Source organism: Ambystoma mexicanum, chromosome 11 (assembly GCF_040938575.1).
Source record: "Ambystoma mexicanum isolate Mex_15411 chromosome 11, UKY_AmexF1_1, whole genome shotgun sequence".
Classification (NCBI taxonomy): domain Eukaryota; kingdom Metazoa; phylum Chordata; class Amphibia; order Caudata; family Ambystomatidae; genus Ambystoma; species Ambystoma mexicanum.
In genome coordinates this window covers 824,466,946-824,493,335 of record NC_090934.1, presented here as the reverse complement: position 1 = coordinate 824,493,335, position 26,390 = coordinate 824,466,946, and the positions used below count along the sequence as shown (strand labels likewise).

Here is a 26,390-nt window from a genome sequence, read left to right as displayed (position 1 = left end):
TGGGAGATGTGCTAATCCCCAAACCCTCTTCCTTTGTCCCAGTAATCTGTTTTAGTGCCTCTAGCAAGTTGTTTTCTGAAACAAAGCTTACCTGAACATCCTGTAAAATTGGTAACTTTTCAGTAGCAGTACAGTGCAGTATATAGCATTCCTGTTGCGCACAGCATCTAGATCCAAAAATTGCTTACTCTAAACCCAGAAATTAGAATTCACCCAGTCAAACAGAGGGATCTATAAAGAGCATGGCAAGTAGTTAACATAAGCTACTTCCCCCAAGTTCTCTTGGTGAACTCTGCTGCCCTCTTTTAACAGAAGAATGCAACTGCAGGTCTTGCTTCTCAGCAAGGTACCTACATATAGAATCCTTGGTGCACTCTTGCTAAATCTGCTGGAATGTGTCTTCTATTGTGCCCAAGGTGGTTGTGTATTTGGGGACTCAGGGAAGCAAGGGAGCAGTCTAATGCACTGCAGTGCTAAGAGAGGCATGCCTTTTTCAGAAAAAAGTTCAGGTTTTCTGCCAATCAGAAAAAAATAGCAATGCAATCAGGCCAAAGGCAGAACACACATGCCAGTGAGTCTCTGTGGCGCAATTGGTTAGCGCGTTCGGCTGTTAACCGAAAAGACGCTGCTGTTTTGGGCACAAAGACACAGAGTGTTCCACTCAGTAAACCTGAGTCATTTCTCCCGTGTTCTCTGGGTTCAGCCTACTGTCCCCTTTTAACACAAGTGCGCAACTGTGGCTTTCTCCTCATAGCAAGTTATGCCTACACAGAGGACATTTGGTGCACTGTTGATGGGCTCTGTCCTCTACTAAATCCCCTGTGTTTGTGGATTAGGGGAGGTAGGGAAGTGCTTGATACCCTGATTTGCTGTGGGAAATAGAGCTATTTTAGAAATATTTTCAGGTTGCCTGGGAAGCATAAGCAAACAGCACACCAATCAGGCCCCTGTGTAAGAACTGCATGAGTCTCTGTGGCGCAATCGGTTAGCGCGTTCGGCTGTTAATCGAAAGGTTGGTGGTTCAAGCCCACCCAGGGACGATGCATTTTGGCTCAAAAATTCAGCATGACCAACTATGAACTTCTGTTTACCTCTCGCAGGTCTCGTCTGCTGACGTCCAAAAAATCCAATAAACTGCAAGCAATTCTTCTCGCTTGCTTTAGTTTTTCAAAACTTGCCATTCAATTCATAAACATCAAGACTTCATGGGAAGGGTTTGGCTGCAGCGTGTACTGATGCACAGAAGGAAGCTATCCTAGCCAGTCTACTTAAAGAAGCAATGAGGCTCTGCAGGTCCATGTACGTCTCCTACCTTTACTCTGTCATCAGACACACCAGGTGGACTGCCACAAGGACCTCGTGGCGCAATGGTAGCGCGTCTGACTCCAGATCAGAAGGTTGCGTGTTCAAATCACGTCGGGGTCATACTTCCTTTTCCCACTCTGAAATACAAAATTGCTATTCAGTATCTCGTTATTTCAACCTGACTGCATCTTTGTGCTCTGGGCCTAGTTGTTCTGGCGTTTCGAATGTAAGCTTTGCAGCAGGGAAGTATCATATTGACAGACACCCATGAAGGACATGGTCAACCTTTAAAGCAGGCCAATCTCTATGTTTTACTGGATGCAGCAGAAGTATTTCCTCTTTACCATCTCTTCAAGTGGGCCTGACTGATGTGCTGTTTTGTGCACGCTACGTGGGCTTTGTAAAGCATACCTCTGCCATTTGCATGGCCTCCTAGCGCTGTCAATATTTTCGTGTAATCGCTGAATGCTGCACTGTCCTGGGAAATCTAGGTGTGACTAAAGGATATATGCTGGGGCCCCGAAAGGGGGTCGGCAGTCTAGTGGCAATGCCCATCACTTTGCAGTTTGGGTTTGTGAGTTCAGGTACCGGTCTGGTGTCGGAAACCTGTAAGCGCCCTCCCAATCAACTGTCGGTCCTGGATTGTGAGGATTTCCCCTTATACTGGTCTCAGTAGACACATTTCCATTTTACTTTTTCACTCTCGCATTGCCTATTTCTCTCTCTCTCATAGATACATTATAGACAAGAGAGACATTGTCAGCGAGAGGGTTGCACAGCACCTTCCCCCATTTCGCTAAGTGCATTGCATGGGGCTCTGGGAGGCGTGCACATTTGTCTGAAACACAAAAATCCACTGGCAATAAAAGGCGTAGGACCCCAGTTCGCATTTCTTAGAATTTGAGGAGGCACTCAGAGTTGTCTCGGGCGTGACTGTACCTTTCATAGGAGATGTGCTAATCCCCAAACCCTCTTCCTTTGTCCCAGTAATCTGTCCTATGGCCTCTAGCAAGTTGTTTTCTGAAACAAAGCTTACCTGAACATCCTGTAAAATTGGTAACTTTTCAGTAGCAGTACAGTGCAGTATATAGCATTCCTGTTGCGCACAGCATCTAGATCCAAAAATTGCTTACTCTACCCCAGAAATTAGAATTCACCCAGTCAAACAGAGGGATCTATAAAGATCATGGCAAGTAGTTAACATAAGCTACTTCCCCCAAGTTCTCTTGGTGCACTCTGCTGCCCTCTTTTAACAGAAGAATGCAACTGCAGGTCTTGCTTCTCAGCAAGGTACCTACATATAGAAACCTTGGTGCACTCTTGCTAAATCTGCTGGAATGTGTCTTCTATTGTGCCCAAGGTGGTTGTGTATTTGGGGACTCAGGGAAGCAAGGGAGCAGTCTAATGCACTGCAGTGCTAAGAGAGGCATGGCTTTTTCAGAAAAAAGTTCAGGTTTTCTGCCAATCAGAAAAAAATAGCAATGCAATCAGGCCAAAGGCAGAACACACATGCCAGTGAGTCTCTGTGGCACAATTGGTTAGCGCGTTCGGCTGTTAACCGAAAAGACGCTGCTGTTTTTGGCACAAAGACACAGAGTGTTCCACTCAGTAAACCTGAGTCATTTCTCCCGTGTTCTCTGGGTTCAGCCTACTGTCCCCTTTTAACACAAGTGCGCAACTGTGGCTTTCTCCTCATAGCAAGTTATGCCTACACAGAGGACATTTGGTGCACTGTTGATGGGCTCTGTCCTCTACTAAATCCCCTGTGTTTGTGGATTAGGGGAGGTAGGGAAGTGCTTGATACCCTGATTTGCTGTGGGAAAAAGAGCTATTTTAGAAATATTTTCAGGTTGCCTGGGAAGCATAAGCAAACAGCACACCAATCAGGCCCCTGTGTAAGAACTGCATGAGTCTCTGTGGCGCAATCGGTTAGCACGTTCGGCTGTTAACCGAAAGGTTGGTGGTTCAAGCCCACCCAGGGACGATGCATTTTGGCTCAAAAATTCAGCATGACCAACTATGAACTTCTGTTTACCTCTCGCAGGTCTCGTCTGCTGACGTCCAAAAAATCCAATAAACTGCAAGCAATTCTTCTCGCTTGCTTTAGTTTTTCAAAACTTGCCATTCAATTCATAAACATCAAGACTTCATGGGAAGGGTTTGGCTGCAGCGTGTACTGATGCACAGAAGGAAGCTATCCTAGCCAGTCTACTTAAAGAAGCAATGAGGCTCTGCAGGTGCATGTACGTCTCCTACCTTTATTCTGTCATCAGACACACCAGGTGGATTGCCACAAGGACCTCGTGGCGCAATGGTAGCGCGTCTGACTCAAGATCAGAAGGTTTCGTGTTCAAATCACGTCGGGGGCATATTTGCTTTTCCCACTCTGAAATATAAAATTGCTCTTCAGTATCTCGTTATTTCAACCTGACTGCATCTTTGTGCTCTGGGCCTAGTTGTTCTGGCGTTTCGAATGTAAACTTTGCAGCAGGGAAGTATCATATTGACAGACACCCATGAAGGACATGGTCAACCTTTAAAGCAGGCCAATCTCTATGTTTTACTGGATGCAGCAGAAGTATTTCCTCTTTACCATCTCTTCAAGTGGGCCTGACTGATGTGCTGTTTTGTGCACGCTACGTGGGCTTTGTAAAGCATACCTCTGCCATTTGCATGGCCTCCTAGCGCTTTCAATATTTTCGTGTAATCGCTGAATGCTGCACTGTCCTGGGAACTCTATGTGTGACTAAAGGATATATGCTGGGGCCCCGAAAGGGGGTCGGCAGTCTAGTGGCAATGGGCATCACTTTGCAGTTTGGGTTTGTGAGTTCAGGTACCGGTCTGGTGTCGGAAACCTGTAAGCGCCCTCCCAATCAACTGTCGGTCCTGGATTGTGAGGATTTCCCCTTATACTGGTCTCAGTAGACACATTTCCATTTTACTTTTTCACTCTCGCATTGCCTATTTCTCTCTCTCTCATAGTTACATTATAGACAAGAGAGACATTGTCAGCGAGAGGGCTTCACAGCACCTTCCCCCCTTTCCCTAAGTGCATTGCAAGGGGCTCTGGGAGGCGTGCACATTTGTCTGAACACAAAGATCCACTGGCAATAAAAAGCGTAGGTCCCTAGTTTGCATTTCTTAGAATTTGAGGTGACACTCAGAGTTGTCTCGGGCGTGACTGTACCTTTCATAGGAGATGTGCTAATCCCCAAACCCTCTTCCTTTGCCCCAGTAATCTGTCTTAGTGCCTCTAGCAAGTTGTTTTCTGAAACAAAGCTTACCTGAACATCCTGTAAAATTGGTAACTTTTCAGTAGCAGTACAGTGCAGTATATAGCATTCCTGTTGCGCACAGCATCTAGATCCAAAAATTGCTTACTCTACCCCAGAAATTAGAATTCACCCAGTCAAACAGAGGGATCTATAAAGAGCATGGCAAGTAGTTAACATAAGCTACTTCCCCCAAGTTCTCTTGGTGAACTCTGCTGCCCTCTTTTAACAGAAGAATGCAACTGCAGGTCTTGCTTCTCAGCAAGGTACCTACATATAGAATCCTTGGTGCACTCTTGCTAAATCTGCTGGAATGTGTCTTCTATTGTGCAAAAGGTGGTTGTGTATTTGGGGACTCAGGGAAGCAAGGGAGCAGTCTAATGCACTGCAGTGCTAAGAGAGGCATGCCTTTTTCAGAAAAAAGTTCAGGTTTTCTGCCAATCAGAAAAAAATAGCAATGCAATCAGGCCAAAGGCAGAACACACATGCCAGTGAGTCTCTGTGGCGCAATTGGTTAGCGCGTTCGGCTGTTAACCGTAAAGACGCTGCTGTTTTGGGCACAAAGACACAGAGTGTTCCACTCAGTAAACCTGAGTCATTTCTCCCGTGTTCTCTGGGTTTAGCCTACTGTCCCCTTTTAACACAAGTGCGCAACTGTGGCTTTCTCCTCATAGCAAGTTATGCCTACACAGAGGGCATTTGGTGCACTGTTGATGGGCTCTGTCCTCTACTAAATCCCCTGTGTTTGTGGATTACGGGAGGTAGGGAAGTGCTTGATACCCTGATTTGCTGTGGGAAATAGAGCTATTTTAGAAATATTTTCAGGTTGCCTGGGGAGCATAAGCAAACAGCACACCAATCAGGCCCCAGTGTAAGCACTGCATGACTCTCTGTGGCGCAATCGGTTAGCGCGTTCGGCAGTTAACCGAAAGGTTGGTGGTTCAAGCCCACCCAGGGACGATGCATTTTGGCTCAAAAATTCAGCATGACCAACTATGAACTTCTGTTTACCTCTCGCAGGTCTCGTCTGCTGACGTCCAAAAAATCCAATAAACTGCAAGCAATTCTTCTCGCTTGCTTTAGTTTTTCAAAACTTGCCATTCAATTCATAAACATCAAGACTTCATGGGAAGGGTTTGGCTGCAGCGTGTACTGATGCACAGAAGGAAGCTTTCCTAGCCAGTCTACTTAAAGAAGCAATGAGGCTCTGCAGGTGCATGTACGTCTCCTACATTTATTCTGTCATCAGACACACCAGGTGGATTGCCACAAGGACCTCGTGGCGCAATGGTAGCGCGTCTGACTCCAGATCAGAAGGTTGCGTGTTCAAATCACGTCGGGGTCATACTTCCTTTTCCCACTCTGAAATACAAAATTGCTCTTCAGTATCTCGTTATTTCAACCTGACTGCATCTTTGTGCTCTGGGCCTAGTTGTTCTGGCGTTTCGAATGTAAGCTTTGCAGCAGGGAAGTATCATATTGACAGACACCCATGAAGGACATGGTCAACCTTTAAAGCAGGCCAATCTCTATGTTTTACTGGATGCAGCAGAAGTATTTCCTCTTTACCATCTCTTCAAGTGGGCCTGACTGATGTGCTGTTTTGTGCACGCTACGTGGGCTTTGTAAAGCATACCTCTGCCATTTGCATGGCCTCCTAGCGCTGTCAATATTTTCGTGTAATCGCTGAATGCTGCACTGTCCTGGGAAATCTAGGTGTGACTAAAGGATATATGCTGGGGCCCCGAAAGGGGGTCGGCAGTCTAGTGGCAATGCCCATCACTTTGCAGTTTGGGTTTGTGAGTTCAGGTACCGGTCTGGTGTCGGAAACCTGTAAGCGCCCTCCCAATCAACTGTCGGTCCTGGATTGTGAGGATTTCCCCTTATACTGGTCTCAGTAGACACATTTCCATTTTACTTTTTCACTCTCGCATTGCCTATTTCTCTCTCTCTCATAGATACATTATAGACAAGAGAGACATTGTCAGCGAGAGGGTTGCACAGCACCTTCCCCCATTTCGCTAAGTGCATTGCATGGGGCTCTGGGAGGCGTGCACATTTGTCTGAAACACAAAAATCCACTGGCAATAAAAGGCGTAGGACCCCAGTTCGCATTTCTTAGAATTTGAGGAGGCACTCAGAGTTGTCTCGGGCGTGACTGTACCTTTCATAGGAGATGTGCTAATCCCCAAACCCTCTTCCTTTGTCCCAGTAATCTGTCCTATGGCCTCTAGCAAGTTGTTTTCTGAAACAAAGCTTACCTGAACATCCTGTAAAATTGGTAACTTTTCAGTAGCAGTACAGTGCAGTATATAGCATTCCTGTTGCGCACAGCATCTAGATCCAAAAATTGCTTACTCTACCCCAGAAATTAGAATTCACCCAGTCAAACAGAGGGATCTATAAAGATCATGGCAAGTAGTTAACATAAGCTACTTCCCCCAAGTTCTCTTGGTGCACTCTGCTGCCCTCTTTTAACAGAAGAATGCAACTGCAGGTCTTGCTTCTCAGCAAGGTACCTACATATAGAAACCTTGGTGCACTCTTGCTAAATCTGCTGGAATGTGTCTTCTATTGTGCCCAAGGTGGTTGTGTATTTGGGGACTCAGGGAAGCAAGGGAGCAGTCTAATGCACTGCAGTGCTAAGAGAGGCATGGCTTTTTCAGAAAAAAGTTCAGGTTTTCTGCCAATCAGAAAAAAATAGCAATGCAATCAGGCCAAAGGCAGAACACACATGCCAGTGAGTCTCTGTGGCACAATTGGTTAGCGCGTTCGGCTGTTAACCGAAAAGACGCTGCTGTTTTTGGCACAAAGACACAGAGTGTTCCACTCAGTAAACCTGAGTCATTTCTCCCGTGTTCTCTGGGTTCAGCCTACTGTCCCCTTTTAACACAAGTGCGCAACTGTGGCGTTCTCCTCATAGCAAGTTATGCCTACACAGAGGACATTTGGTGCACTGTTGATGGGCTCTGTCCTCTACTAAATCCCCTGTGTTTGTGGATTAGGGGAGGTAGGGAAGTGCTTGATACCCTGATTTGCTGTGGGAAAAAGAGCTATTTTAGAAATATTTTCAGGTTGCCTGGGAAGCATAAGCAAACAGCACACCAATCAGGCCCCTGTGTAAGAACTGCATGAGTCTCTGTGGCGCAATCGGTTAGCACGTTCGGCTGTTAACCGAAAGGTTGGTGGTTCAAGCCCACCCAGGGACGATGCATTTTGGCTCAAAAATTCAGCATGACCAACTATGAACTTCTGTTTACCTCTCGCAGGTCTCGTCTGCTGACGTCCAAAAAATCCAATAAACTGCAAGCAATTCTTCTCGCTTGCTTTAGTTTTTCAAAACTTGCCATTCAATTCATAAACATCAAGACTTCATGGGAAGGGTTTGGCTGCAGCGTGTACTGATGCACAGAAGGAAGCTATCCTAGCCAGTCTACTTAAAGAAGCAATGAGGCTCTGCAGGTGCATGTACGTCTCCTACCTTTATTCTGTCATCAGACACACCAGGTGGATTGCCACAAGGACCTCGTGGCGCAATGGTAGCGCGTCTGACTCAAGATCAGAAGGTTTCGTGTTCAAATCACGTCGGGGGCATATTTGCTTTTCCCACTCTGAAATATAAAATTGCTCTTCAGTATCTCGTTATTTCAACCTGACTGCATCTTTGTGCTCTGGGCCTAGTTGTTCTGGCGTTTCGAATGTAAACTTTGCAGCAGGGAAGTATCATATTGACAGACACCCATGAAGGACATGGTCAACCTTTAAAGCAGGCCAATCTCTATGTTTTACTGGATGCAGCAGAAGTATTTCCTCTTTACCATCTCTTCAAGTGGGCCTGACTGATGTGCTGTTTTGTGCACGCTACGTGGGCTTTGTAAAGCATACCTCTGCCATTTGCATGGCCTCCTAGCGCTTTCAATATTTTCGTGTAATCGCTGAATGCTGCACTGTCCTGGGAACTCTATGTGTGACTAAAGGATATATGCTGGGGCCCCGAAAGGGGGTCGGCAGTCTAGTGGCAATGGGCATCACTTTGCAGTTTGGGTTTGTGAGTTCAGGTACCGGTCTGGTGTCGGAAACCTGTAAGCGCCCTCCCAATCAACTGTCGGTCCTGGATTGTGAGGATTTCCCCTTATACTGGTCTCAGTAGACACATTTCCATTTTACTTTTTCACTCTCGCATTGCCTATTTCTCTCTCTCTCATAGTTACATTATAGACAAGAGAGACATTGTCAGCGAGAGGGCTTCACAGCACCTTCCCCCCTTTCCCTAAGTGCATTGCAAGGGGCTCTGGGAGGCGTGCACATTTGTCTGAACACAAAGATCCACTGGCAATAAAAAGCGTAGGTCCCTAGTTTGCATTTCTTAGAATTTGAGGTGACACTCAGAGTTGTCTCGGGCGTGACTGTACCTTTCATAGGAGATGTGCTAATCCCCAAACCCTCTTCCTTTGTCCCAGTAATCTGTCTTAGTGCCTCTAGCAAGTTGTTTTCTGAAACAAAGCTTACCTGAACATCCTGTAAAATTGGTAACTTTTCAGTAGCAGTACAGTGCAGTATATAGCATTCCTGTTGCGCACAGCATCTAGATCCAAAAATTGCTTACTCTACCCCAGAAATTAGAATTCACCCAGTCAAACAGAGGGATCTATAAAGAGCATGGCAAGTAGTTAACATAAGCTACTTCCCCCAAGTTCTCTTGGTGAACTCTGCTGCCCTCTTTTAACAGAAGAATGCAACTGCAGGTCTTGCTTCTCAGCAAGGTACCTACATATAGAATCCTTGGTGCACTCTTGCTAAATCTGCTGGAATGTGTCTTCTATTGTGCCCAAGGTGGTTGTGTATTTGGGGACTCAGGGAAGCAAGGGAGCAGTCTAATGCACTGCAGTGCTAAGAGAGGCATGCCTTTTTCAGAAAAAAGTTCAGGTTTTCTGCCAATCAGAAAAAAATAGCAATGCAATCAGGCCAAAGGCAGAACACACATGCCAGTGAGTCTCTGTGGCGCAATTGGTTAGCGCGTTCGGCTGTTAACCGTAAAGACGCTGCTGTTTTGGGCACAAAGACACAGAGTGTTCCACTCAGTAAACCTGAGTCATTTCTCCCGTGTTCTCTGGGTTTAGCCTACTGTCCCCTTTTAACACAAGTGCGCAACTGTGGCTTTCTCCTCATAGCAAGTTATGCCTACACAGAGGGCATTTGGTGCACTGTTGATGGGCTCTGTCCTCTACTAAATCCCCTGTGTTTGTGGATTACGGGAGGTAGGGAAGTGCTTGATACCCTGATTTGCTGTGGGAAATAGAGCTATTTTAGAAATATTTTCAGGTTGCCTGGGGAGCATAAGCAAACAGCACACCAATCAGGCCCCAGTGTAAGCACTGCATGACTCTCTGTGGCGCAATCGGTTAGCGCGTTCGGCAGTTAACCGAAAGGTTGGTGGTTCAAGCCCACCCAGGGACGATGCATTTTGGCTCAAAAATTCAGCATGACCAACTATGAACTTCTGTTTACCTCTCGCAGGTCTCGTCTGCTGACGTCCAAAAAATCCAATAAACTGCAAGCAATTCTTCTCGCTTGCTTTAGTTTTTCAAAACTTGCCATTCAATTCATAAACATCAAGACTTCATGGGAAGGGTTTGGCTGCAGCGTGTACTGATGCACAGAAGGAAGCTTTCCTAGCCAGTCTACTTAAAGAAGCAATGAGGCTCTGCAGGTGCATGTACGTCTCCTACATTTATTCTGTCATCAGACACACCAGGTGGATTGCCACAAGGACCTCGTGGCGCAATGGTAGCGCGTCTGACTCCAGATCAGAAGGTTGCGTGTTCAAATCACGTCGGGGTCATACTTCCTTTTCCCACTCTGAAATACAAAATTGCTCTTCAGTATCTCGTTATTTCAACCTGACTGCATCTTTGTGCTCTGGGCCTAGTTGTTCTGGCGTTTCGAATGTAAGCTTTGCAGCAGGGAAGTATCATATTGACAGACACCCATGAAGGACATGGTCAAGCTTTAAAGCAGGCCAATCTCTATGTTTTACTGGATGCAGCAGAAGTATTTCCTCTTTACCATCTCTTCAAGTGGGCCTGACTGATGTGCTGTTGTGTGCACGCTACGTGGGCTTTGTAAAGCATACCTCTGCCATTTGCATGGCCTCCTAGCGCTGTCAATATTTTCGTGTAATCTCTGAATGCTGCACTGTCCTGGGAACTCTAGGTGTGACCAAACGATATATGCTGGGGCCCCGAAAGGGGGTCGGCAGTCTAGTGGCAATGCCCATCACTTTGCAGTTTGGGTTTGTGAGTTCAGGTACCGGTCTGGTGTCAGAAACCTGTAAGCGCCCTCCCAATCAACTGTCAGTCCTGGATTGTGAGGATTTCCCCTTATACTGGTCTCAGTAGACACATTTCCATTTTACTTTTTCACTCTCGCATTGCCTATTTCTCTCTCTCTCATAGATACATTATAGACAAGAGAGACATTGTCAGCGAGAGGGTTGCACAGCACCTTCCCCCATTTCGCTAAGTGCATTGCATGGGGCTCTGGGAGGCGTGCACATTTGTCTGAAACACAAAAATCCACTGGCAATAAAAGGCGTAGGACCCCAGTTCGCATTTCTTAGAATTTGAGGAGGCACTCAGAGTTGTCTCGGGCGTGACTGTACCTTTCATAGGAGATGTGCTAATCCCCAAACCCTCTTCCTTTGTCCCAGTAATCTGTCCTAGTGCCTCTAGCAAGTTGTTTTCTGAAACAAAGCTTACCTGAACATCCTGTAAAATTGGTAACTTTTCAGTAGCAGTACAGTGCAGTATATAGCATTCCTGTTGCGCACAGCATCTAGATCCAAAAATTGCTTACTCTACCCCAGAAATTAGAATTCACCTAGTCAAACAGAGGGATCTATAAAGAGCATGGCAAGTAGTTAACATAAGCTACTTCCCCCAAGTTCTCTTGGTGCACTCTGCTGCCCTCTTTTAACAGAAGAATGCAACTGCAGGTCTTGCTTCTCAGCAAGGTACCTACATATAGAATCCTTGGTGCACTCTTGCTAAATCTGCTGGAATGTGTCTTCTATTGTGCCCAAGGTGGTTGTGTATTTGGGGACTCAGGGAAGCAAGGGAGCAGTCTAATGCACTGCAGTGCTAAGAGAGGCATGCCTTTTTCAGAAAAAAGTTCAGGTTTTCTGCCAATCAGAAAAAAATAGCAATGCAATCAGGCCAAAGGCAGAACACACATGCCAGTGAGTCTCTGTGGCGCAATTGGTTAGCGCGTTCGGCTGTTAACCGAAAAGACGCTGCTGTTTTTGGCACAAAGACACAGAGTGTTCCACTCAGTAAACCTGAGTCATTTCTCCCGTGTTCTCTGGGTTCAGCCTACTGTTCCCTTTTAACACAAGTGCGCAACTGTGGCTTTCTCCTCATAGCAAGTTATGCCTACACAGAGGACATTTGGTGCACTGTTGATGGGCTCTGTCCTCTACTAAATCCCCTGTGTTTGTGGATTAGGGGAGGTAGGGAAGTGCTTGATACCCTGATTTGCTGTGGGAAATAGAGCTATTTTAGAAATATTTTCAGGTTGCCTGGGAAGCATAAGCAAACAGCACACCAATCAGGCCCCTGTATAAGAACTGCATGAGTCTCTGTGGCGCAATCGGTTAGCGCGTTCGGCTGTTAGCCGAAAGGTTGGTGGTTCAAGCCCACCCAGGGACGGTGCATTTTGGCTCAAAAATTCAGCATGACCAACTATGAACTTCTGTTTACCTCTCGCAGGTCTCGTCTGCTGACGTCCAAAAAATCCAATAAACTGCAAGCAATTCTTCTCGCTTGCTTTAGTTTTTCAAAACTTGCCATTCAATTCATAAACATCAAGACTTCATGGGAAGGGTTTGGCTGCAGCGTGTACTGATGCACAGAAGGAAGCTATCCTAGCCAGTCTACTTAAAGAAGCAATGAGGCTCTGCAGGTGCATGTACGTCTCCTACCTTTATTCTGTCATCAGACACACCAGGTGGATTGCCACAAGGACCTCGTGGCGCAATGGTAGCGCGTCTGACTACAGATCAGAAGGTTTCGTGTTCAAATCACGTCGGGGGCATATTTGCTTTTCCCACTCTGAAATATAAAATTGCTCTTCAGTAATTCGTTATTTCAACCTGACTGCATCTTTGTGCTCTGGGCCTAGTTGTTCTGGCGTTTCGAATGTAAGCTTTGCAGCAGGGAAGTATCATATTGACAGACACCCATGAAGGACATGGTCAACCTTTAAAGCAGGCCAATCTCTATGTTTTACTGGATGCAGCAGAAGTATTTCCTCTTTACCATCTCTTCAAGTGGGCCTGACTGATGTGCTGTTTTGTGCACGCTACGTGGGCTTTGTAAAGCATACCTCTGCCATTTGCATGGCCTCCTAGCGCTGTCAATATTTTCGTGTAATCGCTGAATGCTGCACTGTCCTGGGAACTCTAGGTGTGACTAAAGGATATATGCTGGGGCCCCGAAAGGGGGTCGGCAGTCTAGTGGCAATGCCCATCACTTTGCAGTTTCGGTTTGTGAGTTCAGGTACCGGTCTGGTGTCGGAAACCTGTAAGCGCCCTCCCAATCAACTGTCGGTCCTGGATTGTGAGGATTTCCCCTTATACTGGTCTCAGTAGACACATTTCCATTTTACTTTTTCACTCTCGCATTGCCTATTTCTCTCTCTCTCATAGATACATTATAGACAAGAGAGACATTGTCAGCGAGAGGGTTGCACAGCACCTTCCCTCATTTCCCTAAGTGCATTGCAAGGGGCTCTGGGAGGCGTGCACATTTGTCTGAAACACAAAGATCCACTGGCAATAAAAAGCGTAGGTCCCTAGTTTGCATTTCTTAGAATTTGAGGCGGCACTCAGAGTTGTCTCGGGCGTGACTGTACCTTTCATAGGAGATGTGCTAATCCCCAAACCCTCTTCCTTTGTCCCAGTAATCTGTCTTAGTGCCTCTAGCAAGTTGTTTTCTGAAACAAAGCTTACCTGAACATCCTGTAAAATTGGTAACTTTTCAGTAGCAGTACAGTGCAGTATATAGCATTCCTGTTGCGCACAGCATCTAGATCCAAAAATTGCTTACTCTACCCCAGAAATTAGAATTCACCTAGTCAAACAGAGGGATCTATAAAGAGCATGGCAAGTAGTTAACATAAGCTACTTCCCCCAAGTTCTCTTGGTGCACTCTGCTGCCCTCTTTTAACAGAAGAATGCAACTGCAGGTCTTGCTTCTCAGCAAGGTACCTACATATAGAATCCTTGGTGCACTCTTGCTAAATCTGCTGGAATGTGTCTTCTATTGTGCCCAAGGTGGTTGTGTATTTGGGGACTCAGGGAAGCAAGGGAGCAGTCTAATGCACTGCAGTGCTAAGAGAGGCATGCCTTTTTCAGAAAAAAGTTCAGGTTTTCTGCCAATCAGAAAAAAATAGCAATGCAATCAGGCCAAAGGCAGAACACACATGCCAGTGAGTCTCTGTGGCGCAATTGGTTAGCGCGTTCGGCTGTTAACCGAAAAGACGCTGCTGTTTTTGGCACAAAGACACAGAGTGTTCCACTCAGTAAACCTGAGTCATTTCTCCCGTGTTCTCTGGGTTCAGCCTACTGTCCCCTTTTAACACAAGTGCGCAACTGTGGCTTTCTCCTCATAGCAAGTTATGCCTACACAGAGGACATTTGGTGCACTGTTGATGGGCTCTGTCCTCTACTAAATCCCCTGTGTTTGTGGATTGGGGGAGGTAGGGAAGTGCTTGATACCCTGATTTGCTGTGGGAAATAGAGCTATTTTAGAAATATTTTCAGGTTGCCTGGGAAGCATAAGCAAACAGCACACCAATCAGGCCCCTGTGTAAGAACTGCATGAGTCTCTGTGGCGCAATCGGTTAGCGCGTTCGGCTGTTAACCGAAGCCCACCCAGGGACGGTGCATTTTGGCTCAAAAATTCAGCGTGACCAACTATGAACTTCTGTTTACCTCTCGCAGGTCTCGTCTGCTGACGTCCAAAAAATCCAATAAACTGCAAGCAATTCTTCTCGCTTGCTTTAGTTTTTCAAAACTTGCCAATCAATTCATAAACATCAAGACTTCATGGGAAGGGTTTGGCTGCAGCGTGTACTGATGCACAGAAGGAAGCTATCCTAGCCAGTCTACTTAAAGAAGCAATGAGGCTCTGCAGGTTCATGCACGTCTCCTACCTTTATTCTGTCATCAGACACACCAGGTGGATTGCCCCAAGGACCTCGTGGCGCAATGGTAGCGTATGACTCCAGATCAGAAGGTTGTGTGTTCAAATCACGTCGGGGTCATACTTCCTTTTCCCACTCTGAAATACAAAATTGCTCTTCAGTATCTCGTTATTTCAACCTGACTGCATCTTTATGCTCTGGGCCTAGTTGTTCTGGCGTTTCGAATGTAAGCTTTGCAGCAGGGAAGTATCATATTGACAGACACCCATGAAGGACATGGTCAACCTTTAAAGCAGGCCAATCTCTATGTTTTACTGGATGCAGCAGAAGTATTTCCTCTTTACCATCTCTTCAAGTGGGCCTGACTGATGTGCTGTTTTGTGCACGCTACGTGGGCTTTGTAAAGCATACCTCTGCCATTTGCATGGCCTCCTAGCGCTGTCAATATTTTCGTGTAATCGCTGAATGCTGCACTGTCCTGGGAACTCTAGGTGTGACCAAACGATATATGCTGGGGCCCCGAAAGGGGGTCGGCAGTCTAGTGGCAATGGGCATCACTTTGCAGTTTGGGTTTGTGAGTTCAGGTACCGGTCTGGTGTCGGAAACCTGTAAGCGCCCTCCCAATCAACTGTCGGTCCTGGATTGTGAGGATTTCCCCTTATACTGGTCTCAGTAGACACATTTCCATTTTACTTTTTCACTCTCGCATTGCCTATTTCTCTCTCTCTCATAGTTACATTATAGACAAGAGAGACATTGTCAGCGAGAGGGCTTCACAGCACCTTCCCCCCTTTCCCTAAGTGCATTGCAAGAGGCTCTGGGAGGCGTGCACATTTGTCTGAAACACAAAGATCCACTGGCAATAAAAAGCGTAGGTCCCTAGTTTGCATTTCTTAGAATTTGAGGTGACACTCAGAGTTGTCTCGGGCGTGACTGTACCTTTCATAGGAGATGTGCTAATCCCCAAACCCTCTTCCTTTGTCCCAGTAATCTGTCTTAGTGCCTCTAGCAAGTTGTTTTCTGAAACAAAGCTTACCTGAACATCCTGTAAAATTGGTAACTTTTCAGTAGCAGTACAGTGCAGTATATAGCATTCCTGTTGCGCACAGCATCTAGATCCAAAAATTGCTCACTCTACCCCAGAAATTAGAATTCACCCAGTCAAACAGAGGGATCTATAAAGAGCATGGCAAGTAGTTAACATAAGCTACTTCCCCCAAGTTCTCTTGGTGCACTCTGCTGCCCTCTTTTAACAGAAGAATGCAACTGCAGGTCTTGCTTCTCAGCAAGGTACCTACATATAGAATCCTTGGTGCACTCTTGCTAAATCTGCTGGAATGTGTCTTCTATTGTGCCCAAGGTGGTTGTGTATTTGGGGACTCAGGGAAGCAAGGGAGCAGTCTAATGCACTGCAGTGCTAAGAGAGGCATGCCTTTTTCAGAAAAAAGTTCAGGTTTTCTGCCAATCAGAAAAAAATAGCAATGCAATCAGGCCAAAGGCAGAACACACATGCCAGTGAGTCTCTGTGGCACAATTGGTTAGCGCGTTCGGCTGTTAACCGAAAAGACGCTGCTGTTTTTGGCACAAAGACACAGAGTGTTCCACTCAGTAAACCTGAGTCATTTCTCCCGTGTTCTCTGGGTTCAGCCTACTGTCCCCTTTTAACACAAGTGCGCAACTGTGGCTTTCTCCTCATAGCAAGTTATGCCTACACAGAGGACATTTGGTGCACTGTTGATGGGCTCTGTCCTCTACTAAATCCCCTGTGTTTGTGGATTAGGGGAGGTAGGGAAGTGCTTGATACCCTGATTTGCTGTGGGAAATAGAGCTGTTTTAGAAATATTTTCAGGTTGCCTGGGAAGCATAAGCAAACAGCACACCAATCAGGCCCCAGTGTAAGCACTGCATGAGTCTCTGTGGCGCAATCGGTTAGCGCGTTCAGGTTGGTGGTTCAAGCCCACCCAGGGACGATGCATTTTGGCTCAAAAATTCAGCATGACCAACTATGAACTTCTGTTTACCTCTCGCAGGTCTCGTCTGCTGACGTCCAAAAAATCCAATAAACTGTAAGCAATTCTTCTCGCTTGCTTTAGTTTTTCAAAACTTGCCATTCAATTCATAAACATCAAGACTTCATGGGAAGGGTTTGGCTGCAGCGTGTACTGATGCACAGAAGGAAGCTATCCTAGCCAGTCTACTTAAAGAAGCAATGAGGCTCTGCAGGTCCATGCACGTCTCCTACCTTTATTCTGTCATCAGACACACCAGGTGGACTGCCACCAGGACCTCGTGGCGCAATGGTAGCGCGTCTGACTCCAGATCAGAAGGTTGTGTGTTCAAATCACGTCGGGGTCATATTTCCTTTTCCCACTCTGAAATACAAAATTGCTCTTCAGTATCTCGTTAATTCAACCTGACTGCATCTTTGTGCTCTGGGCCTAGTTGTTCTGGCGTTTCGAATGTAAACTTTGCACCAGGAAAGTATCATATTGACAGACACCCATGAAGGACATGGTCAAGCTTTAAAGCAGGCCAATCTCTATGTTTTACTGGATGCAGCAGAAGTATTTCCTCTTTACCATCTCTTCAAGTGGGCCTGACTGATGTGCTGTTTTGTGCACGCTACGTGGGCTTTGTAAAGCATACCTCTGCCATTTGCATGGCCTCCTAGCGCTGTCAATATTTTCGTGTAATCGCTGAATGCTGCACTGTCCTGGGAACTCTAGGTGTGACTAAAGGATATATGCTGGGGCCCCGAAAGGGGGTCGGCAGTCTAGTGGCAATGCCCATCACTTTGCAGTTTAGGTTTGTGAGTTCAGGTACCGGTCTGGTGTCGGAAACCTGTAAGCGCCCTCCCAATCAACTGTCGGTCCTGGATTGTGAGGATTTCCCCTTATACTGGTCTCAGTAGACACATTTCCATTTTACTTTTTCACTCTCGCATTGCCTATTTCTCTCTCTCTCATAGATACATTATAGACAAGAGAGACATTGTCAGCGAGAGGGCTTCACAGCACCTTCCCCCATTTCCCTAAGTGCATTGCAAGGGGCTCTGGGAGGCGTGCACATTTGTCTGAAACACAAAGATCCACTGGCAATAAAATGCGTAGGTCCCTAGTTTGCATTTCTTAGAATTTGAGGTGACACTCAGAGTTGTCTCGGGCGTGACTGTACCTTTCATAGGAGATGTGCTAATCCCCAAACCCTCTTCCTTTGTCCCAGTAATCTGTCTTAGTGCCTCTAGCAAGTTGTTTTCTGAAACAAAGCTTACCTGAACATCCTGTAAAATTGGTAACTTTTCAGTAGCAGTACAGTGCAGTATATAGCATTCCTGTTGCGCACAGCATCTAGATCCAAAAATTGCTTACTCTACCCCAGAAATTAGAATTCACCCAGTCAAACAGAGGGATCTATAAAGAGCATGGCAAGTAGTTAACATAAGCTACTTCCCCCAAGTTCTCTTGGTGCACTCTGCTGCCCTCTTTTAACAGAAGAATGCAACTGCAGGTCTTGCTTCTCAGCAAGGTACCTACATATAGAAACCTTGGTGCACTCTTGCTAAATCTGCTGGAATGTGTCTTCTATTGTGCCCAAGGTGGTTGTGTATTTGGGGACTCAGGGAAGCAAGGGAGCAGTCTAATGCACTGCAGTGCTACGAGAGGCATGCCTTTTTCAGAAAAAAGTTCAGGTTTTCTGCCAATCAGAAAAAAATAGCAATGCAATCAGGCCAAAGGCAGAACACACATGCCAGTGAGTCTCTGTGGCGCAATTGGTTAGCGCGTTCGGCTGTTAACCGAAAAGACGCTGCTGTTTTGGGCACAAAGACACAGAGGGTTCCACTCAGTAAACCTGAGTCATTTCTCCCGTGTTCTCTGGGTTCAGCCTACTGTCCCCTTTTAACACAAGTGCGCAACTGTGGCTTTCTCCTCATAGCAAGTTATGCCTACACAGAGGGCATTTGGTGCACTGTTGATGGGCTCTGTCCTCTACTAAATCCCCTGTGTTTGTGGATTACGGGAGGTAGGGAAGTACTTCATACCCTGATTTGCTGTGGGAAATAGAGCTATTTTAGAAATATTTTCAGGTTGCCTGGGGAGCATAAGCAAACAGCACACCAATCAGGCCCCAGTGTAAGCACTGCATGAGTCTCTGTGGCGCAATCGGTTAGCGCGTTCGGCTGTTAACCAAAAGGTTGGTGGTTCAAGCCTACCCAGGGAAGATGCATTTTGGCTCAAAAATTCAGCATGACCAACTATGAACTTCTGTTTACCTCTCGCAGGTCTCGTCTGCTGACGTCCAAAAAATCCAATAAACTGCAAGCAATTCTTCTCGCTTGCTTTAGTTTTTCAAAACTTGCCATTCAATTCATAAACATCAAGACTTCATGGGAAGGGTTTGGCTGCAGCGTGTACGGATGCAGAGAAGGAAGCTATCCTAGCCAGTCTACCTAAAGAAGCAATGAGGCTCTGCAGGTGCATGTACGTCTCCTACCTTTATTCTGTCATCAGACACACCAGGTGGATTGCCACAAGGACCTCGTGGCGCATGGTAGCGCGTCTGACTCCAGATCAGAAGGTTGTGTGTTCAAATCACGTCGGGGTCATACTTCCTTTTCCCACTCTGAAATACAAAATTGCTCTTCAGTATCTCGTTATTTCAACCTGACTGCATCTTTGTGCTCTGGGCCTAGTTGTTCTGGCGTTTCGAATGTAAACTTTGCAGCAGGGAAGTATCATATTGACAGACACCCATGAAGGACATGGTCAAGCTTTAAAGCAGGCCAATCTCTATGTTTTACTGGATGCAGCAGAAGTATTTCCTCTTTACCATCTCTTCAAGTGGGCCTGACTGATGTGCTGTTTTGTGCACGCTACGTGGGCTTTGTAAAGCATACCTCTGCCATTTGCATGGCCTCCTAGCGCTGTCAATATTTTCGTGTAATCGCTGAATGCTGCACTGTCCTGGGAACTCTAGGTGTGACTAAAGGATATATGTTGGGGCCCCGAAAGGGGGTCGGCAGTCTAGTGGCAATGGGCATCACTTTGTAGTTTGGGTTTGTGAGTTCAGGTACCGGTCTGGTGTCGGAAACCTGTAAGCGCCCTCCCAATCAACTGTCGGTCCTGGATTGTGAGGATTTCCCCTTATACTGGTCTCAGTAGACACATTTCCATTTTACTTTTTCACTCTCGCATTGCCTATTTCTCTCTCTCTCATAGATACATTATAGACAAGAGAGACATTGTCAGCGAGAGGGCTTCACAGCACCTTCCCCCATTTCCCTAAGTGCATTGCAAGGGGCTCTGGGAGGCGTGCACATTTGTCTGAAACACAAAGATCCACTGGCAATAAAAGGCGTAGGACCCCAGTTCGCATTTCTTAGAATTTGAGGAGGCACTCAGAGTTGTCTCGGGCGTGACTTTACCTTTCATAGGAGATGTGCTAATCCCCAAACCCTCTTCCTTTGTCCCAGTAATCTGTCCTAGGGCCTCTAGCAAGTTGTTTTCTGAAACAAAGCTTACCTGAACATCCTGTAAAATTGGTAACTTTTCAGTAGCAGTACAGTGCAGTATATAGCATTCCTGTTGCGCACAGCATCTAGATCCAAAAATTGCTTACTCTACCCCAGAAATTAGAATTCACCCAGTCAAACAGAGGGATCTATAAAGATCATGGCAAGTAGTTAACATAAGCTACTCTTGGTGCACTCTGCTGCCCTCTTTTAACAGAAGAATGCAACTGCAGGTCTTGCTTCTCAGCAAGGTACCTACATATAGAAACCTTGGTGCACTCTTGCTAAATCTGCTGGAATGTGTCTTCTATTGTGCCCAAGGTGGTTGTGTATTTGGGGACTCAGGGAAGCAAGGGAGCAGTCTAATGCACTGCAGTGCTAAGAGAGGCATGCCTTTTTCAGAAAAAAGTTCAGGTTTTCTGCCAATCAGAAATAAATAGCAATGCAATCAGGCCAAAGGCAGAACACACATGCCAGTGAGTCTCTGTGGCACAATTGGTTAGCGCGTTCGGCTGTTAACCGAAAAGACGCTGCTGTTTTTGGCACAAAGACACAGAGTGTTCCACTCAGTAAACCTGAGTCATTTCTCCCGTGTTCTCTGGGTTCAGCCTACTGTCCCCTTTTAACACAAGTGCGCAACTGTGGCTTTCTCCTCATAGCAAGTTATGCCTACACAGAGGACATTTGGTGCACTGTTGATGGGCTCTGTCTTCTACTAAATCCCCTGTGTTTGTGGATTAGGGGAGGTAGGGAAGTGCTTGATACCCTGATTTGCTGTGGGAAATAGAGCTATTTTAGAAATATTTTCAGGTTGCCTGGGAAGCATAAGCAAACAGCACACCAATCAGGCCCCAATGTAAGCACTGCATGAGTCTCTATGGCGCAATCGGTTAGCGCGTTCGGCTGTTAACCAAAAGGTTGGTGGTTCAAGCCCACCGAGGGACGATGCATTTTGGGTCAAAAATTCAGCGTGACCAACTATGAACTTCTGTTTACCTCTCGCAGGTCTCGTCTGCTGACGTCCAAAAAATCCAATAAACTGCAAGCAATTCTTCTCGCTTGCTTTAGTTTTTCAAAACTTGCCATTCAATTCATAAACATCAAGACTTCATGGGAAGGGTTTGGCTGCAGCGTGTACTGATGCACAGAAGGAAGCTATCCTAGCCAGTCTACTTAAAGAAGCAATGAGGCTCTGCAGGTGCATGTACGTCTCCTACCTTTATTCTGTCATCAGACACACCAGGTGGACTGCCAAGGACCTCGTGGCGCAATGGTAGCGCGTCTGACTCCAGATCAGAAGGTTGCGTGTTCAAATCACGTCGGGGTCATATTTGCTTTTCCCACTCTGAAATACAAAATTGCTCTTCAGTATCTCGTTAATTCAACCTGACTGCATCTTTGTGCTCTGGGCCTAGTTGTTCTGGCGTTTCGAATGTAAACTTTGCACCAGGGAAGTATCATATTGACAGACACCCATGGAGGACATGGTCAAGCTTTAAAGCAGGCCAATCTCTATGTTTTACTGGATGCAGCAGAAGTATTTCCTCTTTACCATCTCTTCAAGTGGGCCTGACTGATGTGCTGTTTTGTGCACGCTACGTGGGCTTTGTAAAGCATACCTCTGCCATTTGCATGGCCTCCTAGCGCTGTCAATATTTTCGTGTAATCGCTGAATGCTGCACTGTCCTGGGAACTCTAGGTGTGACTAAAGGATATATGCTGGGGCCCCGAAAGGGGGTCGGCAGTCTAGTGGCAATGCCCATCACTTTTCAGTTTGGGTTTGTGAGTTCAGGTACCGGTCTGGTGTCGGAAACCTGTAAGCGCCCTCCCAATCAACTGTCGGTCCTGGATTGTGAGGATTTCCCCTTATACTGGTCTCAGTAGACACATTTCCATTTTACTTTTTCACTCTCGCATTGCCTATTTTTCTCTCTCTCATAGATACATTATAGACAAGAGAGACATTGTCAGCGAGAGGGCTTCACAGCACCTTCCCCCATTTCCCTAAGTGCATTGCAAGGGGCTCTGGGAGGCGTGCACATTTGTCTGAAACACAAAGATCCACTGGCAATAAAAAGCGTAGGTCCCTAGTTTGCATTTCTTAGAATTTGAGGTGACACTCAGAGTTGTCTCGGGCGTGACTGTACCTTTCATAGGAGATGTGCTAATCCCCAAACCCTCTTCCTTTGTCCCAGTAATCTGTCTTAGTGCCTCTAGCAAGTTGTTTTCTGAAACAAAGCTTACCTGAACATCCTGTAAAATTGGTAACTTTTCAGTAGCAGTACAGTGCAGTATATAGCATTCCTGTTGCGCACAGCATCTAGATCCAAAAATTGCTTACTCTACCCCAGAAATTAGAATTCACCCAGTCAAACAGAGGGATCTATAAAGAGCATGGCAAGTAGTTAACATAAGCTACTTCCCCCAAGTTCTCTTGGTGCACTCTGCTGCCCTCTTTTAACAGAAGAATGCAACTGCAGGTCTTGCTTCTCAGCAAGGTACCTACATATAGAAACCTTGGTGCACTCTTGCTAAATCTGCTGGAATGTGTCTTCTATTGTGCCCAAGGTGGTTGTGTATTTGGGGACTCAGGGAAGCAAGGGAGCAGTCTAATGCACTGCAGTGCTACGAGAGGCATGCCTTTTTCAGAAAAAAGTTCAGGTTTTCTGCAAATCAGAAAAAAATAGCAATGCAATCAGGCCAAAGGCAGAACACACATGCCAGTGAGTCTCTGTGGCGCAATTGGTTAGCGCGTTCGGCTGTTAACCGAAAAGACGCTGCTGTTTTGGGCACAAAGACACAGAGTGTTCCACTCAGTAAACCTGAGTCATTTCTCCCGTGTTCTCTGGGTTCAGCCTACTGTCCCCTTTTAACACAAGTGCGCAACTGTGGCTTTCTCCTCATAGCAAGTTATGCCTACACAGAGGGCATTTGGTGCACTGTTGATGGGCTCTGTCCTCTACTAAATCCCCTGTGTTTGTGGATTACGGGAGGTAGGGAAGTACTTCATACCCTGATTTGCTGTGGGAAATAGAGCTATTTTAGAAATATTTTCAGGTTGCCTGGGGAGCATAAGCAAACAGCACACCAATCAGGCCCCAGTGTAAGCACTGCATGAGTCTCTGTGGCGCAATCGGTTAGCGCGTTCGGCTGTTAACCGAAAGGTTGGTGGTTCAAGCCCACCCAGGGACGATACATTTTGGCTCAAAAATTCAGCATGACCAACTATGAACTTCTGTTTACCTCTCGCAGGTCTCGTCTGCTGACGTCCAAAAAATCCAATAAACTGTAAGCAATTCTTCTCGCTTGCTTTAGTTTTTCAAAACTTGCCATTCAATTCATAAACATCAAGACTTCATGGGAAGGGTTTGGCTGCAGCGTGTACTGATGCACAGAAGGAAGCTATCCTAGCCAGTCTACTTAAAGAAGCTATGAGGCTCTGCAGGTGCATGTACGTCTCCTACCTTTATTCTGTCATCAGACACACCAGGTGGTTGCCACAAGGACCTCGTGGCGCAATGGTAGCGCGTCTGACTCTAGATCAGAAGGTTGCGTGTTCAAATCACGTCGGGGTCATATTTGCTTTTCCCACTCTGAAATACAAAATTGCTCTTCAGTATCTCGTTATTTCAACCTGACTGCATCTTTGTGCTCTGGGCCTAGTTGTTCTGGCGTTTCGAATGTAAGCTTTGCAGCAGGGAAGTATCATATTGACAGACACCCATGAAGGACATGGTCAACCTTTAAAGCAGGCCAATCTCTATGTTTTACTGGATGCAGCAGAAGTATTTCCTCTTTACCATCTCTTCAAGTGGGCCTGACTGATGTGCTGTTTTGTGCACGCTACGTGGGCTTTGTAAAGCATACCTCTGCCATTTGCATGGCCTCCTAGCGCTGTCAATATTTTCGTGTAATCGCTGAATGCTGCACTGTCCTGGGAACTCTAGGTGTGACTAAAGGATATATGCTGGGGCCCCGAAAGGGGGTCGGCAGTCTAGTGGCAATGCCCATCACTTTGCAGTTTGGGTTTGTGAGTTCAGGTACCGGTCTTGTGTCGGAAACCTGTAAGCGCCCTCCCAATCAACTGTCGGTCCTGGATTGTGAGGATTTCCCCTTATACTGGTCTCAGTAGACACATTTCCATTTTACTTTTTCACTCTCGCATTGCCTATTTCTCTCTCTCTCATAGTTACATTATAGACAAGAGAGACATTGTCAGCGAGAGGGCTTCACAGCACCTTCCCCCCTTTCCCTAAGTGCATTGCAAGGGGCTCTGGGAGGCGTGCACATTTGTCTGAACCACAAAGATCCACTGGCAATAAAAAGCGTAGGTCCCTAGTTTGCATTTCTTAGAATTTGAGGTGACACTCAGAGTTGTCTTGGGCGTGACTGTACCTTTCATAGGAGATGTGCTAATCCCCAAACCCTCTTCCTTTGTCCCAGTAATCTGTCCTAGGGCCTCTAGCAAGTTGTTTTCTGAAACAAAGCTTACCTGAACATCCTGTAAAATTGGTAACTTTTCAGTAGCAGTACAGTGCAGTATATAGCATTCCTGTTGCGCACAGCAACTAGATCCAAAAATTGCTTACTCTACCCCAGAAATTAGAATTCACCCAGTCAAACAGAGGGATCTATAAAGAGCATGGCAAGTAGTTAACATAAGCTACTTCCCCCAAGTTCTCTTGGTGCACTCTGCTGCCCTCTTTTAACAGAAGAATGCAACTGCAGGTCTTGCTTCTCAGCAAGGTACCTACATATAGAATCCTTGGTGCACTCTTGCTAAATCTGCTGGAATGTGTCTTCTATTGTGCCCAGGGTGGTTGTGTATTTGGGGGCTCAGGGAAGCAAGGGAGCAGTCTAATGCACTGCAGTGCTAAGAGAGGCATGCCTTTTTCAGAAAAAAGTTCAGGTTTTCTGCCAATCAGAAAAAAATAGCAATGCAATCAGGCCAAAGGCAGAACACACATGCCAGTGAGTCTCTGTGGTGCAATTGGTTAGCGCGTTCGGCTGTTAACCGAAAAGAGGCTGCTGTTTTTGGCACAAAGACACAGAGTGTTCCACTCAGTAAACCTGAGTCATTTCTCCCGTGTTCTCTGGGTTCAGCCTACTGTCCCCTTTTAACACAAGTGCGCAACTGTGGCTTTATCCTCATAGCAAGTTATGCCTACACAGAGGACATTTGGTGCACTGTTGATGGGCTCTGTCCTCTACTAAATCCCCTGTGTGTGTGGATTAGGGGAGGTAGGGAAGTGCTTGATACCCTGATTTGCTGTGGGAAAAAGAGCTATTTTAGAAATATTTTCAGGTTGCCTGGGAAGCATAAGCAAACAGCACACCAATCAGGCCCCTGTGTAAGAACTGCATGAGTCTCTATGGCGCAATCGGTTAGCGCGTTCGGCTGTTAACCAAAAGGTTGGTGGTTCAAGCCCACCCAGGGACGGTGCATTTTGGCTCAAAAATTCAGCGTGACCAACTATGGACTTCTGTTTACCTCTCGCAGGTCTCGTCTGCTGACGTCCAAAAAATCCAATAAACTGCAAGCAATTCTTCTCGCTTGCTTTAGTTTTTCAAAACTTGCCATTCAATTCATAAACATCAAGACTTCATGGGAAGGGTTTGGCTGCAGCGTGTACGGATGCAGAGAAGGAAGCTATCCTAGCCAGTCTACCTAAAGAAGCAATGAGGCTCTGCAGGTGCATGTACGTCTCCTACCTTTATTCTGTCATCAGACACACCAGGTGGATTGCCACAAGGACCTCGTGGCGCAATGGTAGCGCGTCTGACTCCAGATCAGAAGGTTGTGTGTTCAAATCACGTCGGGGTCATACTTCCTTTTCCCACTCTGAAATACAAAATTGCTCTTCAGTATCTCGTTATTTCAACCTGACTGCATCTTTGTGCTCTGGGCCTAGTTGTTCTGGCGTTTCGAATGTAAACTTTGCAGCAGGGAAGTATCATATTGACAGACACCCATGAAGGACATGGTCAAGCTTTAAAGCAGGCCAATCTCTATGTTTTACTGGATGCAGCAGAAGTATTTCCTCTTTACCATCTCTTCAAGTGGGCCTGACTGATGTGCTGGTTTGTGCACGCTACGTGGG

At 46.3% G+C, this 26,390-nt stretch overlaps 12 non-coding genes across 12 annotated transcripts; all 12 read left to right on the top strand.

Annotated features, from left to right (window-relative positions):
• The first annotated feature begins 966 nt into the window (after positions 1 to 966).
• On the top strand, positions 967 to 1,040 carry TRNAN-GUU (transfer RNA asparagine (anticodon GUU)). Its single transcript has one exon. It is a non-coding gene; the product is annotated as a tRNA-Asn (tRNA).
• A 313-nt stretch (positions 1,041 to 1,353) lies between these two features.
• Positions 1,354 to 1,425, top strand: TRNAW-CCA (transfer RNA tryptophan (anticodon CCA)). The gene has a single exon. It is a non-coding gene; the product is annotated as a tRNA-Trp (tRNA).
• Positions 1,426 to 3,215: 1,790 nt separating this feature from the next.
• On the top strand, positions 3,216 to 3,289 carry TRNAN-GUU (transfer RNA asparagine (anticodon GUU)). Its single transcript has one exon. It is a non-coding gene; the product is annotated as a tRNA-Asn (tRNA).
• Positions 3,290 to 5,850: 2,561 nt separating this feature from the next.
• On the top strand, positions 5,851 to 5,922 carry TRNAW-CCA (transfer RNA tryptophan (anticodon CCA)). The gene has a single exon. It is a non-coding gene; the product is annotated as a tRNA-Trp (tRNA).
• Positions 5,923 to 7,712: 1,790 nt separating this feature from the next.
• Positions 7,713 to 7,786, top strand: TRNAN-GUU (transfer RNA asparagine (anticodon GUU)). Its single transcript has one exon. It is a non-coding gene; the product is annotated as a tRNA-Asn (tRNA).
• A 2,561-nt stretch (positions 7,787 to 10,347) lies between these two features.
• On the top strand, positions 10,348 to 10,419 carry TRNAW-CCA (transfer RNA tryptophan (anticodon CCA)). Its single transcript has one exon. It is a non-coding gene; the product is annotated as a tRNA-Trp (tRNA).
• A 1,790-nt stretch (positions 10,420 to 12,209) lies between these two features.
• TRNAN-GUU (transfer RNA asparagine (anticodon GUU)) lies at positions 12,210 to 12,283 on the top strand. The gene has a single exon. It is a non-coding gene; the product is annotated as a tRNA-Asn (tRNA).
• Positions 12,284 to 12,596: 313 nt separating this feature from the next.
• Positions 12,597 to 12,668, top strand: TRNAC-ACA (transfer RNA cysteine (anticodon ACA)). Its single transcript has one exon. It is a non-coding gene; the product is annotated as a tRNA-Cys (tRNA).
• Positions 12,669 to 17,063: 4,395 nt separating this feature from the next.
• Positions 17,064 to 17,135, top strand: TRNAW-CCA (transfer RNA tryptophan (anticodon CCA)). Its single transcript has one exon. It is a non-coding gene; the product is annotated as a tRNA-Trp (tRNA).
• Positions 17,136 to 21,545: 4,410 nt separating this feature from the next.
• TRNAW-CCA (transfer RNA tryptophan (anticodon CCA)) lies at positions 21,546 to 21,617 on the top strand. The gene has a single exon. It is a non-coding gene; the product is annotated as a tRNA-Trp (tRNA).
• A 1,790-nt stretch (positions 21,618 to 23,407) lies between these two features.
• Positions 23,408 to 23,481, top strand: TRNAN-GUU (transfer RNA asparagine (anticodon GUU)). The gene has a single exon. It is a non-coding gene; the product is annotated as a tRNA-Asn (tRNA).
• Positions 23,482 to 26,042: 2,561 nt separating this feature from the next.
• On the top strand, positions 26,043 to 26,114 carry TRNAW-CCA (transfer RNA tryptophan (anticodon CCA)). Its single transcript has one exon. It is a non-coding gene; the product is annotated as a tRNA-Trp (tRNA).
• Positions 26,115 to 26,390: the final 276 nt, after the last annotated feature.